The sequence below is a fragment of the Theropithecus gelada genome, chromosome 14 (genome assembly GCF_003255815.1).
Source record: "Theropithecus gelada isolate Dixy chromosome 14, Tgel_1.0, whole genome shotgun sequence".
NCBI classification, from domain to species: domain Eukaryota; kingdom Metazoa; phylum Chordata; class Mammalia; order Primates; family Cercopithecidae; genus Theropithecus; species Theropithecus gelada.
Window position 1 is genome coordinate 37,544,101 of NC_037682.1, and position 19,478 is coordinate 37,563,578.

Here is a 19,478-nt window from a genome sequence, read left to right on the forward strand (position 1 = left end):
AGCCTTAGATTTGGATCTGAGCTCAGTCAGGTAGTGTTCTGGCTACAGAACTATTTCTGCAAGCCTTTTCTTTACCAGGCATTGAGGTCTTTAAGCCTCCTCAAGACAATTCCCTTTTCTTCCCTGGCCAGCCCCAAAGGACAGACTGGTCTCCCGGTACTACTGGTACTACACTGCAGTGGACAAAGTCAGGAGGAGGGGCAGGAGACAGAGCAGGAGCAGCAATTAAGAAATACCGATTACTGCCTTAATTGAGCTGAGGGGAAGCGTGGGACAGCCAGCAGTGTGGTTTGCGCCAGCATCCTTCCAATAAGCAGTGTCTGTGTGGGGAGGAAGTCTGGGCCTTCCCCTCATCCATTCTCAGCATTCCCATCAGAAGTCCCGGAAGCACAAGCCCAGAGCTGTTGGCAGGGCCAGGCTTGTGTGGGTAGATGGTGTTCTCTGCTACTTACTCCCTGCCAGTCTTGTCTTTCCCTACCAAAGCCCAGGCCTGAGCACGTCTCCTCTTTCCTGTAAGGCCGGTGGCATTCTGATTGGCAGTGTTTCCTAAGGAACCCATGGCACCGTTGGGAGCCTAATTAAGGCCTTAAACACAGGGGCCATGGAGGTGGCTGAGGACGTCCAGAACTGCTCACAGCAGCTGACTGCAGCTGCCCCTGGGAACCCCATCACAGCAGCCCCAGCCCTGCCTTCCCAGCCCACATCCCTGTTAAGAGGGGTCTGAACCCTAGCCCACTGCCTGATTAGAGATGATGACGCTATTTTTAACAACCATTCCTCCCTAATGAGCTTATACATCCCTGTTTCCAGTCAGAGCCCACGCAAGGTAGGCGCTGGGCAGGGCCTGTGTCCGTAGCAGCTGGCTCAGCCCAGAGGCCCTCAGCAGCCTCATTATCACAATTCCCAGAACCCATGCAGCCCTTCGTCTAGGAGCTTGTAACGTGTTAGTGGCTTGAGGCTGATTCATATCTTTCCTGCCTAGACGAGAATGGTGCAGGCCCCAGAAAAGCATTTATCTGGCTCCATATATGTCAGGTACTAGGCACTGGAGAAGCTGACACCTTGTTTTCAAAGATCTCACACTTGGGGTAGGGGTAGCTGAGAGGAAGACTGTATGGATACCCACAGTTATGATCTAAAATAATTCATGCTGTCAAGCATGTAGCACACCCAGTCTAGAATAAGACAAGTATAACCCAGAGGTCATGGTTGGAGGATTCTTCTTGTTCCTTGAGATACAGATAAGATTGGTCCAAAACTCCCCATTCCATGGCCCTAGACCTGCCCTAGATTTCTGCAGATACATGGAGGACTTACGTTATCATTGTCACCTCTGGGCTCCTATATCCATGCGGGGTGCCTGTATTTTACAACATGGACCCAGGGACAAATTCAGATATCTTCCTAGAATTTTACACTGAAACGAACACACAGGCATACCTCAGAAATATTCTGGGTCTAGTTCCAACGCACTGAAATAAAGCAAATATTGCAACAATGTGAGTCACATGAATGTGTTGGCTTCCCAGTGCCTATAAAAGTTATGTTTCTACTATATCATAGTCCATCAAGTCTGTAATAGCATCATGTCTAAGAAGACAATGTATATACCTTAATTTAAACATATTTTATTGAAAAAAAAAGCTATATTCTGAGCCTTCAGCAGGTTGTAATCTTTTTGCTGGTGGAGGCACTTGCCTCAGTGTTGATGGCTGCTGACCAATCAGGGTAGTGGTTGCTGAAGGTTGGGGTGGCTGTGGAAATGTCTTAAAATGAGACGACAATGACATTTGCCACATGAATTGACTTTTTCTTTAATGAAATATTTCTCTGTAGAATGCCCCGTGTTTGATAGTATTTTACCCACAGTAGAATTTCTTTCAAAACGGGAGGAAATCCTCTCAACTCCTGCCACTGGTTTATCAGTTATATTTATATAATATTCTAAATTGTTTGTTGTCATCTCAACAATTTTAATGGCATCTTCACCAGGAGTAGATTCCATCGGAAGAAACCACTTTCTTTACTCATCCATAAAAGCAATTCCTCATTCGTTCAAGTTTGATCATGAGACTGCAGCAGTTCAGTGGCGTCTTCAGGCTCCACTTCTCATTCTGTCCTCTTGCTGTTTATACCACCTCTGCATTTACTTCCTCCACCGAAGTCTTGAATCCTTCAAAGTCACCCGTGAGGGTTGAAATCGACTTTTTGCAAACTCCTATTAATGTTGATACTTTAACCTCCTCCCACAAATCACAAATGTTCATAGTGGCATCTAGAATGGCGAATCCTTTTCAGAAAATTTTCAGTTTACTTTGCCTAAATCCATCAGAGGAATCACTCTGATATGGCAGCGATAGCCTAACAAAATATATTTCCTAAATAATAAGACTCGAAAGTGCAAATTACTCCTTGATCCAGAATGCAAAATGGATGTTGTATTATCAGGCGTGAAAACAAGATTCATACCCCTGTACATCTCTGTCAGAGCACTTGAGTGACCAGCGCATCATCAATGATCTGTAATTTTTTGAAATGAATCTTTTTTTCCCAAGCAGTAGCTGTTAACAGTTTAAAATATTTAGTAAACATGCTGGAATTCAGGCTTTGTTGTTCTATTATTAGATCACAGGCAGAGTAGATTTAGCATAATTCTTAAGGGCCCTAGGATTTTAAGATGCTAAATGAACATTGGCTTCACCAGCTTTGTTAATCCCTAACAAGAGAATCAGCCCGTCCCTTGAAGCTTTGAAACCAAGCATTGACTTCTCCTCTCTAACTGTGAAAATACCAGACGGCATCTTTCTCCAATAAAAGGCTATTTTGTCAACATTGAAAACCTGTTGTTTAGTGTAGCCACTTTCACCAATGATCTTAGCTAGATCTTCTGGATAGCTTTCTGCAGCTTCTCTATCAGCACTTGCTGCTTCACTTTGCTCTTTTGTGTTATGAAGATAGCTTCTTTCCTTAAACCTCATGAACCAAGCTCTGCTAACTTCAAACTTTTCTTCTACAGCTTCCTTACCTTTTTCATTCTTCATAGAAATGAAGAGAGTCGGGGCCTTGTGCTGAATTGGGCTTTGGCTTAAGAGAATGTTCTTCTATCCAGACTGCTAAAGCTTTCTCCATATCAGCAGTAAGGCTGTTTTACTTTCCTATGATTCATGTATTCACTGGAGTAGCACTTTTAATTAACTTCAAGGACTTTTTCTTTGCATTCACAACTTGGCTAACTGTTTAATTTGAGAGATGTTTCCACAATGCACTTCTCTGACTCCTCTCTTCTATCTGAGGCTCTCGCCTCCCTGCTCTCTCTCAGCTTTTGAGAAACAAACCCAAAATAAAACATAATTTATCTTATTGCATCTTGAAAATAAAGTTTAATTGTGTCATTTTATCACGAAGCCTCCTGTTGCCTCTTATGGTCTCAGTACCTAACAGTCCCTCTTGAAGTTTTTGAGATATTTTCTCAGAGACAGGTCCCTCCCTAAGATTAATTCTATGCTTACTATTCAGGTAGTAATATTTTCATTTTATTACATTTGTTAAGGTGCCCTTCTACAAGGAAGGTTGCTTGCTAATTCTCCTACTAAGCCCTAGAATTCATTGCTTTAACAAATATTTTTGGGGGCTACTTACTCATGGACTGAGTAAGAAGAATCAGCATTGGACAAGACAAAAAAAAAGAGATTGCTCTCCTCATGTAGCTAACACTATATTGAGGGAAAACGGAAAAGAAATAAGTAAATTAATTATTTATTTTGAAAACACTAAATTGTAGTAAGTATCATGAAGAAAATGAAGCAGAGAAATGTATTTGAGAATTTCTAGTTGAGACTCCCTAGATGTGGTGATCAGGGAAGTCTTCTCTGAAAAGGTAACATGTGAGCTGAACCCTGAATGACACAGAAAAGCCAACCATGCACAAGTCCAGAGAAAGTGCAGACCAGTGAGAGGGAAGAGCAAGTCAAAGGTTTCCAGGGAGAAAGAGAGAATGAGGAGAGAGTCACAGTGAGTAAAGGGGAAAATGGTAAAAACTGAGGCCAGAAAGGAAGACAGAGGGCCGGTCCCACAGATGTTATAGGCTACTTGTAGTAGGGAGGCTTTGAAGAACTTTAAGCAAAGAAATGAAATGAGCTAATTTGTTTATTTATTATTTTGTATTTATTTTTGTTATTGTTGTTTTTGAGACAGAGTTTCGCTCCGTCGCTCAAGCTGGAGTGCAGTGGTGCTCTCTCTGCTCACTGCAACCTCCACCTCCTGGGTTCAAGAGATGCTCCTGACTCAGCCTCCTGAGTAACTGGGATTACAGGTGTGTGCCACCATGCCCGGCTAATTTTTGTGTTTTTAGTAGAGACGGAGTTTTGCCGTGTTGGCCAGGCTGTTCTCAAACTCCTGACCTCAAGTGATTCACCCACTTTGGCCTCCCAAAGTACTGGGATTACAAGTGTAAGACACCACACCCAGCCTAGTTTATATATGTAGAAGATTACTCTGGCTACTGCTTGAGGAATTTATATTAGATGGAGAGACCAAGAGTGGAAGCAAAGAACCAGGTAGGAGGCTATTACTATTGTCCAGGCAAGAGATGATTGTGGCTTTGACAAGGTTGGAAATGAGATGAGGAGAAGAAGACAGATTTGGGGTGAGTTTTAGAGATAGAACTGCATTTTTGCTATTAGTGGGTTGTGGGGGGTGGTCAGCTAGGTCTGCCCAGTCCATAAACATTTTTATTTCAACATCTGGAAGTGATGTTATACATTTAACGAAGGAGATGTAAATGCGATTTACTGAGCAGCTAAACAAGCATAACATTACACAGAGAAAACTAAAAGCACTAAAATATGGCTCTGGAATTAACTTCTAATAGCTCCTTCCTAGGAATCAGTTAAAGATATTATGTGAGTTTTTTCTTTTGTTTGTGTTTTCTGGTTTCTTCTAAAATATAAGATCTTTGAGGGCCAGGACTTCTGTGTTCTAATCAGTAATGTATGTCCAGCATCTAGTATAGGCTGCCTAGCAGAAGAAGGTGTTCAATAACTCTTGATTGCCTTTTTTACTTAGTACCATACTGTATTCTTCTGGTAACAGACCAATCAACATCACACTAAGATTACTACTAGTAATCAAAGAATATTTACTGAGTGCTTACTACGTACCAAGCACTGTTGTTAGCCCTTTGCATTTAAAGATGGATAAAATCTCCATCCCACTAGAGCAGAACAGAACTTGTGAAATAAGTGCTGTGTTCTTGATTATAAATACGAAGAAACTGAGGCACAAGACGATTAAGTAACTTGCCCAAGATTGTTCTGCTAGAAAGTGGTAGAGATAGGATTTTATTCTAGATCCTCTTTGGCTTGCATTTACTACACTAGACATTCCCTTTCTTCCTCAGTGCTTTTAATACAAATTACAGGGCATTCTTAGTTTCTTGGGTGCTACAGTTAAAAGTCTAAGCTCCATGAAGTATGGGGTATTGATTGTTACTGAGGCTCACTTTCCTCTGGTCCTGTCACTGTTGGGGTTTTTTTGAATGAATTCTTGCTGTGTCAGCTCCCTATTAGCCTTTTCTGTTCTGCTGTAGTGGGATGGAGATTTTATCCATCTCTAAATCTTGGCAGGACTCAGAACTTCCAGATTGAGGTTGAGCTTGAGGAAAATCTCCCGAATGTGCAGAAAAATGGCCTGCTGGAGACTTCCTATGCATCACTCTCAAACGTCCTCTTAGGCTCCAGCTCTGTGGGGTTTTGCTCTGTAACCACATCAGAACCACTAGCCCAGGTCACAGGTGCTCAGAGGGGCAACAGCAACCCACAACTGGGGAGATACTGATGAAGGATGTAGGGAGAAAGAGATGGAAGCTGGGCCTTCAGGGATGCAGAGGGAAACACTGGTCCCTTCCTCTCAGTTCCAGATGTCACCAATCCCTGTTTGCTTTTTATCTGTTTCATGAGCAAAGAGGGTTGTGTTAAAGAATGTCTTTCTTCTTCAAGGACGTAGCAAAGGCCTGGAACTAGTTGCTGGGTAGTGAGTATTAATGACTAAAGCATGGGACACATTAAGCACGTTGCCTGACACATAATAAATGTTCGACAAATGTTAACAATTATTTTTATTGTTAATATTTGTTAGAATATCATGTTAAAATGACATATTACATTTTTAAGCATAAGTGTGTGCCATCTGTGATAGATAAAACTCTGCCTCAAAGCAGGGTTTGGCCCTAGTTCCTGTGGAAAGCCTGTTATCCTGGGAACTGATTCTGCCATCCATGATAGGGGCTTGCTCTTGGATCCCAGTAACAGGCTTCACAAGAAATGTTTTCTTACTTCATGCTTAGAATCATAATTTTACAAGATTGCAGCTGACATTAGAAGTCATTTCTGTCTAAGTTAGGTGGCCTCTGATGTGCTTATAGAGCACCTTGTACTTAGACCTGCTCTGCTGCTCCCATTACTGGGATAGAATTAACATGTTAGTTAGCAGTATCCCCCACTAGACTGTCAGTTCTTTGAGACCTGGGACTGCATATTGTTTACTAATATGCACAGGTATTATATCTGGCCCATTTCAGGAGCTCAAAAAGTATTGATTGAGTAAATAAATATGTGAATACCAGCCACCACTTATCTAGAAACTAAATTTCTCCATAAAACATCCTTAATTTGTAACTATGCAGCTGTTTCTGGAATTCTCCAGAAACAGGGAAATCATAGTTTCCCTGCTGCTAGAAAGTTCTTTTTGTTTAATCAATACCAAACTTTTACCCATTGGTACCCATATTCTTTTGTAGCCAAGTAAGTTGCATTCCATTCTATTAACAACTCCTCAAATACTTGCAAAGCTCCTTTCCTTCTCTGGGCCTTCCCACATGTTTTTCTTTCTATCAAGGAGACTTTGTCACCACTTTTGGCTTCACAAAAATCTATTCCACTTTTATGTTCTAACTTTAATGTCATTTTTCTAACAACTTCGTATGAACCATGTTCTCACTGTTATTCTCTTTCATAGTCTTTTGTTCATTTCCCTCTCTGTACTTTTCACAATTTATAATTATTTATGTATCAATCAGGACAGAAATCCAATACAAATTAACTTAATCTATAGAAAGAAATCTGTTGCCCTACCTAACCTGAAAGTCATCTTTAGATCCAGAAGTTAACTTGCAAATCCAGGACTCTTTCTCTTTGAATCTCCTAAATTCTGCCTTATTCTGTGTTACCATCATTTATTTTTAAGTAGCTTTTTTTCCCTATGAGATGGCAAAAATGGTCATTGTCTCTTCCAGTATTATACCTCTTTAGGGACCATGGTTCCTAAGAAAAGAGTGTAATTGTCTGCCAAGTGACTTATGCAAAACTTCTGGGCATGAACTAAATGGCATATCTTAGATCACGTGGCCATGGTTAAACCAATCACTGAAAGCAGAGGTCATGGATGGACCAGGTCTGGACCACCTGCCCATTTTGGACTCAGTGGATATGTAGGGAAATTTGTGAGACCAGGACTTTAGGAAACCATGCGCTCCTTTATGAAAAGTAATGGACCATTTCTCAAAGGAAGAGATCCTGGGCAAGCACAAAATATGGGGTTTTTATAATAACCCCCTTTTGTTGTTGTTCTTATTAAATACTCATTTTCCCCTCAACTAATACATGCTATATTAGCAGGAGCCATTTCTTTTTTCTTTGTCTTTAGCCAGAGAACATAGCACATAGTGGACACTCAATTTATTGAATGAATTAATGTTTGAAATGTGTCTTCTCTTCTTTAGACTAAAGCCCACTCCCACTCTGTTCTTGAAACCTTTCTTCATATCACCTGGTTTTCATCATTGCCTGAAATTACTATCAAATTTTGGATCAACCCCTACCATGAATGAAGTCTTGGACTTTGGGAAAACAACTCTGAGCCAGAGATTCCTCATCTGTCAAGTGGGATAAAAGATTTCGACATTAGCTTTGGAGAAGATTCAATGAGATAATAAAAGTGCTTTGTAGATTACTCCATATGAGAGTTAAGGTAAAAGTAGTATGACCTGCTAATGGGCTCTCCTGAGAGGTGCTTTCAGATTTGGTCGTCCAGTGAATGCGTGAAAATCAGAGGTTGAAGATTCTTTACATTGAACTCAAATTTAGTACCTCTGGAAAGCTTTCCAAACCCTTTTCTGGTGTTGGCATTGTATTTTTCAAGATCCCACTGCCTACTGGAGATTCCCAACTCTGACCCAGAGATCTGAAAGAAAGGACCATGCTTGCTTCTGCAACATGCAGCACCATGGAGAGAATGGGAAGCCCATGACACAGATTGGCAGGGATACCACCGCACATCTACTGCTTCATAGTTAGTTCTTTGCTTTAACCTTCTCTCTGTTATAAATGATGCCTAATCCATGTAATGAAAGAAAAAAAAAGCCTGTAAATCTTAAGACAGGTTGTTTTTGTCTTGGTATGAAAATAAAAACCCTAATGCAAGAGAGGTTCACCTTCCGACATAAACATGTTGACTAAATATGTTCAAGTGTCTAAGCACTTAACAAAAGCTTTCTTAACTTGAATCAAACATCTCTTATCACTCTCTTGAAGGTTCTGGTCTAGCCTTGGTGAAATGCTTGCAGTTCCTCAAACTTGTCTTCTATATCTCTGTTCTTTCTGGGTTTTAATGTTCCCTCTGCTGTCCCTTTTTCCTCACTATCTCTTCTTTTTTCTGTAGCTCATTTCTTTCAGGAAGTCTTCCTTGGTCATCACCACAAATGATAGGTTATGTGCCCTCTTATGTGCTGCTTGTATTACCATCTTGTCAATGAGGGCAGGACCCCTATTTGTCTGTATTTTTCATCCCTCAATTTTCAACACAAAAAGTGTATGGCACATAGTAGGTACTCGGGTATTGTTTTTCCAGTAAGTGAGCTCCCAACTCCAGATAACAAGAAGATACATCTTCTACTCAGTAATAAAATTTCAAGCATAACCCATTGTTTATCCCTCTATCAATCTGGGTCTTTTCAATAAGGTCATTTAAGAGTCATCATTTTCCACCCACACACATGGAATTTGAACAGCGGCTTGTGACATTTGGAATGGATTTAGAGATCTTGGTGATTATTTGGATGGATTTGTATCATGTTGCAGTCCCCATAGCATGTCAAGCCTTTGATCAATATACAGAGTAGACGTGGGCCAACCAACTGATAGGAGCTAGCAATGGGCCCAGAGCATCCTTTCCTAGGAACTAAGATACATGTGGCCTTTTCTATACTACTTCGGCCACATTCTTGAGTGCTCATGTTCTCTACAATCAGGGTCATGACTTTTTTAGGGATGCTGACAAATACAAACTCACCAGGGAAATTCTAATCATCCTTAAGCTAGCTGGAGCTCTCTAACCATGAGTCGTAACCTTAATAAGTATAAGTAGATGCCATCTGTCCATCCACCTCCGCACGGCTGCACTAGCCCCTTCTTTGTCTGCTCTGTCTGGGAGAGTTGCCAACTTCCTATTAGGGGCCTTTCTTAGAGCAAGGAGAGGGCCTCATGTTTCTCACTAGGTCCAGGTCTTGTCCTTCAAATGAATGAAAAAGCAACAATGTGTCTCACCGATTTGAGGGTACTTCCCAATCTATCCCCTTTTCCAGGGATTCAAAGATTTACACTTTTGAAATCATTCCCTTGGGTTATAGTAGTATTCTACCCAAAGATCCCTGAAAATGTGTTCATCAAATAGGACTCTTTTACTTTCAAGTGATTGAAAACCCAAATCAAACTGCCTTGAGAGAAAATGGAAACACATTGGTTCATATCACTGAAAAGACTGGGGGTAGTGCTGGCTTCAGACAGAGCTTGATTTAAAGGACCTAACAAGTTTTCAGGAACCAATTTTCTTTCTACATCTCTTCCTTTAGCTGCTCTGTGTTAACTTCCTCTCAGCCAGCCCCCTTGGGGGACTCTAGCAGCAACAGACTTCTGTTTCTTCCAGTTCCATGTGTAGCTCTTGTGCCCTTGTGCTCAAGCAAAAGTGGCATAATTGACCTTGATTGGAGGTAAATGTCTCATCCTGGGTCACATGCCCATCCCTAAATAAATCACTGTGATTGGGGAAATAAGATGTCCTATTGGGTTAGGCCTGAGGTCATATACCAAAGGGCAGAGTTAGCACCAAAAATGTGCATGGAGTGGGAGTGTGGCACTAATTGTTCCTCAAAGGACATTCAGAATGCTACTTCTAGAAATAAAAAATAAAAAAGCAAAATAAAATAGATACTGTGCAGCAAAAAAAACAAAAAACAAAAATGGCAAAATTTTACCACAGAATGAACCCATGCATCAAAAACCTTAAAAATGTTTATTATTTCTCCCGACTTCACATTCTCTCTCATAGGTAATATTATATGTGTATGAATATATACCTACACATACACACACACATATATCAACACCAGATATACAAAGATTTATGTTCAAAGGCACAGAGATGATCATTGCATTATTATCTAAACAAAAGGGAGTTGGCTACTTATATTATGAGAAAATCAAATAATGAATTGCTAAAATGGTATTTCTCAAGAACATTTCATGACATAAAAAAGTGATCATAATATAAAAAGAGGTAAATTAAATGAATATAGTATGTGGAAATTATGTTTTAAATACGTATTCATAAAAATATAGACATTAAGAGCAAAATGTTAGCAACGGTTATGTATGTTTTCAGGGTTTTTAAAAAATATTTTCTTAATTTCTTTTACAATCAGAAAAAATAAGCTAGTTCATTTTTAAGGTAAAATGTTACCTGGGGTTGTACAGTCACATTGCTCAGATTACCAACACCAAGCAGGGTTTTGAGGTCAGATAAATTTTGACGAAGAGAATATTTCAAGGAAGGTTTGTTATATAGAGGTGTTCCCTGAAAGGATATACAGAAAAATATTCTGTGAGTCAACTAAAAGAAAGAAGAACCAAAAACCTGGGGCGGGTAACAAGAAGCAGAGCAAAGAGGAATAGCTTTATGCTGGGTGGGCTCAAATTAGTTCTGGGTGGGCCCAGATTATCTTGGCCAAAATTATTTCACTTCAAAAGGCTTCTACAGAGGTGGACATCATCCTTAGCTCATTAGAAAAAGTGATGTGTAAAGCATGACTGAGACTAATAAGCCCTGTGATTCAAGGCATGTGAGGGCAGCAGTATTGTCCCATGAGCTTTGGGCATGGGAGAGACTTCTCACAACTTTCCCCAAACCTGCCATTACTCTGAGGAACAGCTTGAACAATTATAGAAACCACAATAATTAAATGCCTTATGCATGTGTTATAAGGTATTCTATACTTTTCAAAAGTATCCTACCTCTTCTGATCTTTAAAAACTCTGTGACCTAGGAAGTACGCATGTTCCCATTTATCAGATAAGGAAGGCAAGGCTTTGGAAGAGAAGAAAGCTTAGTTGGAGAGAATTTTAAGAAAGATGTTGGATTTGCATTCAAGCTGATTTGGGGGTATGTTGTGAGAAGAGGGCAGGCAATTTTGTGGACCCCACAAGGTTAGGAGCTAAAGTATAGCCATGCCTCATGGAGCCTACAAAATAAAGGATCGAGTACTCAAGCTCTTCTTGGGAGCAACATTATACGCTTTCTCCTCTCTGCTCCTCTCTACCAGTGGGTCTCATTCTTCTTCAGATCTTCCTCTACTTCATCATCTTGCACATGGCCCAACATTGTCCACCTGCCTTAAAAACTTGGTGGCCTTACAAATCCAGGGGCCACCACCAACCAACCTCTGTGCATCTTAGTTCAAACTCCCAAGGGCAAGAACCTTGCTGGCTCAATACAGCCTTTGAATAGGACCAAGATTAAAGTAAGATATTCTGAGACCCGAAATACTGAAAAGATCATATTGCCCACCTCCATGAATAATTGAAAATAAAGACAAGACTATTTCATAAAATACTATTTTATATACTATTACATGTGGCAACATTTTGACACACACACGCACATAAAAAACCTTTAGGACAGGCATCCCCAACCTCCTGGCCACAGACTGTTATTGGTCCATAGCCTGTTAGGAACTGGGCCATACAGCAGAAGGTTGGCAACAGGAGAGTGAGTAGTCTTCCTTCCTTCCTTCCTTCCTTCCTTCCTTCCTTCCTTCCTTCCTTCCTTCCTTCCTCCCTCCCTCCCTCCCTCCCTCCCTCCTTCCCTCCCTCCCTCTCTCTCTCTGTCTCTCTCTTTCTTTCTTTCTTTCTTTCTTGCCTGTTAGGAACTGGACCATACAGCAGAAGGTTAGTAACAGGCAAGTGAGTAGTCTTTCTTTCTTTCTTTCTTTCTTCCTTCCTTCCTTCCTTCCTTCCTTCCTTTCCTTCTTTCTTTCTTTCTTTCTTTCTTTCTTTCTTTCTTCCTTCCTTCCTTCCTTCCTTCCTTCCTTCCTTCCTTCCTTCCTTTCTTTCTTTCTTTCTTTCTTTCTTTCTTTCTTTCTTTGTCTCTCTCTCTCTCTCTCTCTCTTTCTCTCTCTCTCTCTCTCTTTTTTTTTTCTTGACAAGGTCTTACTTCATCACTCAGGCTGGAGTGCAGTGGTGCAGTCTCGGCTCACTGCAACCTCTGCCCTCCCGGTTCAAGTGATTCTCCTGCCACAGCCTCCCAAGTAGCTTGGATTATAGGCACATGCCACCACATCTGGCTAATCTTTGTATTTTTTGGTAGAGTCGGGGTTTTGCCATGTTGGCCAGGATGGTCTTGAACTCCGAACATCAAGTGATTCACCTGCCTTGGTCTCCCAAAGTGCTGGGAGTACAGGAATGAGCCACTACACTTGGCCAAAGCTTCATCTGTATTTATAGCCACTCCCCATTGCTCGCGTTATCCCCTGAGCTCCAACTCCTGTCACATCACTGGTGGCATTAGATTCTCAAAGAAGTACAAACCCTAGTGTGAACTGCGCATGCAAGGGATCTAGGTTGCACACTTCTCATGAGAATCCAGTGCCTTATATTCTGTCACTGTCTTCCATCATCCCCAGATGGGGCAGTCTAGTTGCAGGAAAACAAACTCACGACTCCCACTGATTCTACATTATGGTGAGTTGTATAATTATTTCATTATGCATCATGATTTAATAATAATAAAGTGCACAATAAATGTAATGCACTTGAATCATCCCGAAGCCATCCCCACCCAACCCCAGTCCGTGGAATAATTTTCTTCCGTGAAACTGGTTCCTGGTGCCAAAAAGTTTGGGGACCGCTGCTTTAGGAAAGAGGGAGTTTCTATATATTCAAGTTCTTTCAAAATGCCTCATATTATGGAACAGTCTCTCAACTTCATTTTGAACATAAGAGGACTGTTTAGGGAGGGTATGTTAGGCTATAACTGCCTGAGTTAATGCTGGCATGGGATAACTCAGAGGTTACCTGGCAGAATTGATTTTAAAAAAAGGAGACAAAGAAATTCAGCACAGGTTTACTACTTATTATGATAATGAACCCATAATTATTATGAATATGAGCCCATAATTCTAAATGTTCAATATTGCTGTAAACAAGCTTTTTAAAAGTCATTTTAATGTGCAACAGAGTAAGCGCTAACATTGTAGAAATTGTAAATATACACATATGAAAACCTCAAAGATCCTGGTATTATGAAAATGGGTCCTAGTATGCTTAAGATAAAATATCCAGTGACCGGTTATATGAGGATTCAATAAATGCTCTATCACTAACAAAACATGCAGAAATGCAAATGATGTTCTCTAAAAATGAACTTTTTGAGTTTTAAATGCATAAGGGATTCAAAAAATAGTTCTAGTGAAAACAAAAGTATTCATGTCAAAGGTACTTTTTTGCATAAAGGAAAATAAAACTATTTATTGACCACTGTTCACAAGTATTTACAATAAAGTAAACAATATACATTTACATAACATTCTGATTACTGCAAAGTTATTTTTCCTCACTTTTGCTGAATCAGTAAAGCAAATACTGAAAAGATTGAGCCTACATGTAAGGAATGAGTTGGGATAAGAAAAAAAAAAAAATGCAGGTCAGCTGGGTGCAGTGGCTCACGCCTGTAATCCCAGCACTTTGGGAGGCTGAGGTGGGCAGATCACAAGGTCAAGAGATCAAGACTATCCTGGCCAACATGGTGAAACCCCATCTCTACTAAAAATGCAAAAATTAGCTGGGTGTGGTGGCACGCACCTGTAGTCCCAGCTACTTGGGAGGCCGAGACAGGAGAATCACTTGAACCCGGGAGGAAGAGGTTGCAGTGAGCTGAGATCATACCACTACTCCAGCCTGGCAACAGAGCGAGACTCTGTCTCAAAAACAAACAAACCAAAAAAAAGAAAACCCATGCAGGCCAATAGGTTGGATTACAAACCGTTATTCACACATTTATGGCAGAAGGTCCTAAACTGCCAACCTCTCTAACCATCTGATTAGGTTTCTATAAGCCAAATCTTAGATATTCCATGAATCATAACCTTTTAGTCAAGGTAGCAACAGGGATTTCAACATTTTGTTAAGGAATGTACCAATAGAGACATTTTTAAATGTTCACTTAACTTAGTTGTGTTTAGCTAATTAAAACACACTGGCATTTGTCTAGTTTCCTCATCTGGATGGGGAAACCTCCTGTGATGGCAGTGATAAAATTTTTCCTTTTAGGAATTTTGCAAGCAAACCACTGAATTTATAGATATAGATGCTTTAAAATTATCCAATTTAAATTGTCCTATTAATTAGAATCCCTTATTTCACTTGAAGTTTATGACTTCAGGAAATTTTTCAATATAACTTGAAGTGATTATCTCTTACTTTGCTCAGAATAATGGCATCTCAGAAACATGGGTTTACCTGTGATTTTTCATTTTGGTGAATGTTTAAAAATTTACATGTGCATTTTATGTATACACACACACACACAAACAAAAAACCTGGAATGGTCCTTATGACAACACAAGTTCTGATTGAGTAATGACTATGGACATAACCCTCAACATTTAGAAAAGCTGTCCTTTAATACGGAGGAAACGATATACCATGGTATCAAATGTTCTTTTCTGATAAAGGAAGCAACTACAGGAAGCTTTTATTTATTTGTCCAAAGTAACCAGTGCTACGGATGAAAAAAACAAAAACAAAAAACAAAAACCCAACAACTCTTCCAACGCTACTTTCAAAATGAACATATCAAACTGGATTTCCATTAGAATGTAGTTATTTTGTCACACTAGTAAATAAAAAACCAAGACCCAAATTATATATATATATATTTATGTGTGTGTGTATATACACGTGTATTTATGTGTGTGTGTGTATATATATACACACACATATATATATACACATGTGTATATACACACACACACATATGAGAATCCATATATGTATATACATAGACACACACATATATATACATAAAAATGTGAACAATTATTGAGCTTCATCTTCTGGACAAGCTTGTCAAGTTAGTCTCTCTTCATAAAAAGCAGCTACAATTTGAGGACATTTCATATTCGCCTCTTTTGAAGCCAGCACCGAGTCTGCCTCATCTGAATCTTTCCATTTCATGAGAAACATCAATTCCCCACTGCCGTCTGTGGCACCAATTATTCTTTCAGGATCAGGACCTCTGGCAAATCCTCTTGGTTTGTCGGCAGTGTTTCTTTTCTTCTTTGATTTGCTGTCATCAGATTCACTGTCAGATAAAGATTTTCTTTTTGTACCATCTTCTTTGCCAGCTTTTTGAGAATTAAGAAAGGCTTCAATCAACTCTACACAATGTAAATTTTCTTCAGGTTCCCAAGTATTGTCAGCATCTGTAAATACCTTCCACTTTAGAAAATATTCCACTTTCCCATTCACTACACGTTGATCTAGATCTAGTACTTTTTCCATCACAAGTTATACAGGCTCTGCCCCTTCAAGTTTTTCATTCTTTCCATTTGTTTCTTTCCCATTTTTTGCCATATAGTTTTATTGGAGGCTACTTTATTCACCGCCTCCGAGCTGCTATGGGGTCTCAGGTCTGCAGTGTCTCAGGCCCTGTGCCACTCCAGCTCCAGCCACAACCGAAGTCTGAGGGAGCCTGTGAGCTGCATGCGGGGCGGCGCTGGGGAGGGGTGGCACCGCCCACGCCAGGTGGCCAAGGAGCGGGGCCTGATGTCAGAGATACTTTTGAAGAGTTTGAACAAGAGTGTTTTGTGATCTATGAGAAAGAAGAACATACTTCTAAATTGATATATTTTATATATAATTTATAATATGTAAATATAACTACTTAATGAATTAGATACAATATGCATGCATTTAATTATTTCATCTACATACATACCTAAAAGTTTATCACTCACATTGGCAAACAAAACTTTCTTCTTGACTTTCTCAATGGGAGAGTAGGGAATGACCTCATATTAGGGCACTCATATTCATGCATATACGACAAATATAAATAATTCAAGAAAACTTCTGATTTTTGTCATGACTACTATTTTATTTCTTTTTTGAAATATCAAATATCAAAAGATTTCAAAAAGATTTTGGGGGTATGTTTGTCTTTGATTCCGCTAGTGCACTATGTGTATGCTTGACCTACTTGTTAACTCTTCTAAGTCTCCTTGGGTCTGTTGTCCAAATATTACCCAGTAGCTGAAATCTAGGAGGAATTGGATCATGTGGTACAAAAGCAGCCAATAGACTTCCTCTTCACGGTCTGGGATAGATCCTTATCCCCTCTATCACTCTCTATAGGGATTAGAATCCCTTTATCCCAGTTTTTGGCCTCCATTCTACTCAAGGAGTGCAGTAGTAGCAAAATCTCATTAACCCCTCTAAGTAGTGTTCTAGTACAAACACTTGGTGGCTTAAAACAACAGGAATTTCTTTTCTGATAGTTCTGGAATCCAGAAGTCTGAAATCAGGGTGTTGGCAGGATTAGTTCCTTCTGAAAACTTTGAGGGAAAATCCATTCCATGCCTCTCCTAGCTTCTGGCAACTGCAGGTAATCCTTGGCATTTCTTGGCCTGTAGGCACATGGCTCCACTTTTTGCCTTTGTCGTCACATGGCCTTCTCCCTTGTGTAACTACATTTCAAGTGTCCCTTTCCTTTCTCTTATAAGAACACCAATCACTGGATTAGGACCCACCCTAAGTCCAGGATGATCTCATGGTCATTCTTAATTTAATTGCCCTAAATTAAGAATCTACGAGATTCTTTTTCTGACTAAGATAATCTTCATAAGTTCTAGGTATTAGCACTTGGACATATTTTGAGGAGCACCATCCAACCCACTCTACCTCCCTTATTTCCTAGACAGTAATTAACTATTTTTTTATAATGATAGTTTTGAAAACAACACCCAGAAAGCTGCATTTCTACAGCACTTGACTGCTGGGGCAGGCACCTTTTTGATTCGTTATGGAAGTCTGAGCAGATCCTGGATAAGATAGATAGAGAAAAGAGCCGGGATGGGATTTTACCCAGATTTTTTAACATTATTTTTACTCTGCACTGGGGATAGATGGGGAGCATGGAAATGAGCAACTGAAAAGGTGAATTTAACTTAAAAATAAACCACAGGCCTGGATTGGATGCCCCTTCCCTGTACTTTTCCTATAATTTACTTGTATTCTTCACAAGACTGAGGTCTGAGAGGGCGGAGGCTGTCTTGTTCACCATCGTATCCCTAACACAAGCCTGATATAAAGTAGGCAGTCCACAAATATGTGTTAAATGGAAAAACAAATGAATGAAAGAAAGGAAACTTCTTTAGCACATTGGGCCATGTATCCAAGACTTCGCTTTCACACAGGGTCCTATCTGCCCAGTCCACACTTCCTCTCACTTGAAGTTCTAGATACTCAAGTTTTGAACACTCCCCAAAAGATCGGCTGTCTATAAGACTGAGGCACCCAATTCTCCATTTTTCTACTGTTTTTTTTTAATATGCTTTCCATAAAACAAAAATTAAAATGGGGCTAAGTCAAGAAGACGCCTCATTAATGAAGTCCTAGATTACCAGATACATATACAAAGAAGAGTCAAATGTAAAGTGCCTCTGTAAAACTTCTAACAGAAATAAACAATTTCATTAAGGAAGCTGTCCTGGGGAGTGTGTGTGTGTGTGTGTGTGTGTGTGTGTGTGTGTGTGTAGTGAGGGGTGTATTCCTGAATATCAAAACTGAGAGGCCATAGGAGAGATGTATTTTCTAGAAAATCATACTAGAAGTTCAGGTCCCAGAAGATAAGATCAAAGTTCAGTCTCACTGGCCTCCCTCCCTCTTCTGTGACCCGTTCCTCCATGGCCTTGACATGCCTTTGCTATTAATTAATGTAATAATTAGTACCTAAGCAGTTATTGGATAAGATAGGTAAACTTATCCATCCCTCCTAGAAGTATTCAAAATTTGATAAGATAGGTCAATGAAGGCCCCATAGCCTTCCAGCTGCAAAGGAATCATTCCTTGTCATTCCTCTGAGTAGCAGTGGAAGTGGGGGTGAGAAATATCTTTTCCGTGCCATCTGGGTAGACATAGACTCTGCCAATTTGCAGGATCTGTGCAGATATGGATTCTGCCAATTTGTAGGGCCAGCGTTGGGAAACAATATTCTCTCTTCTATTCTATTCTCTTCTCTTTTCTATCTCCTTCCTTCTATGTCTAAATCAACAGTCGCTAGTTTCTGCTATGCTTCTTCACGACATTTTATTCTGTAAATACTTCCTGCTTAGTCCAAAGATGATTAGACAAATCAAACATGACTTACCTTTCTGGCTAATCTCATCAGAACGCATTCCAAATTGAGCAATTAAAAAATGGCACCCAAATTTTATCTCAGTTGTCTTCTTCCCTATAACCTAGTATAGTTCTGGGCAGAAAGGAGATTCTCAATTTATTCTTAATGTATTGTAAGAAATTAGATTGTCTCTAAGATAAGCAATGAGTTTAATTTAAGTAAATTGTAATTAAAGTAGAGAAAAAGAACATATTATTTGAAGAAGGATGGTTCTAGGCTCAACTTGGAACCACAAAATAGTCTGTCACTTTGGGGAAAATTATATAAATTGATTTTCTCATCTTTAAATGGAGGTGTTAATAAGTAACTTACAGGGTTGTGGCAGGTCTTGAAAGAAAAAAGAAATATATGGGGCTGGGTGCAGTGGCCTGTAATCCCAGCACTTTGGGAGGCCGAGGCAGGCAGATCATGAGGTCAGGAGTTTGAGACCAGCCTAGCCAACATGGTGAAACTCATCTCTACTAAAAATACAAAAATTAGTTGGGTGTGGTGGCGCACGCCTATAGTCCCAGCTACTCAGGAGGCCGAGGCAGGAGAACCACTTGAACCTGGGAGGTGGAGGTTGCAGTGAGCCAAAATCATGACACTGCAGTCCAGCCTGGGCGACAGAGTGATATTTCATCTCAAATATATAATATATATACATATTATATATTATATATAATTATATATATAATATACACATATTTTATATT

The 19,478-nt window shown here is 39.9% G+C and overlaps 1 pseudogene; it reads right to left on the minus strand.

The window, feature by feature from the left end:
- Positions 1-15,452: 15,452 nt before the first annotated feature.
- On the minus strand, positions 15,453-18,291 carry LOC112605869 (annotated as a pseudogene).
- Between the last annotated feature and the right edge of the window lie 1,187 nt (positions 18,292-19,478).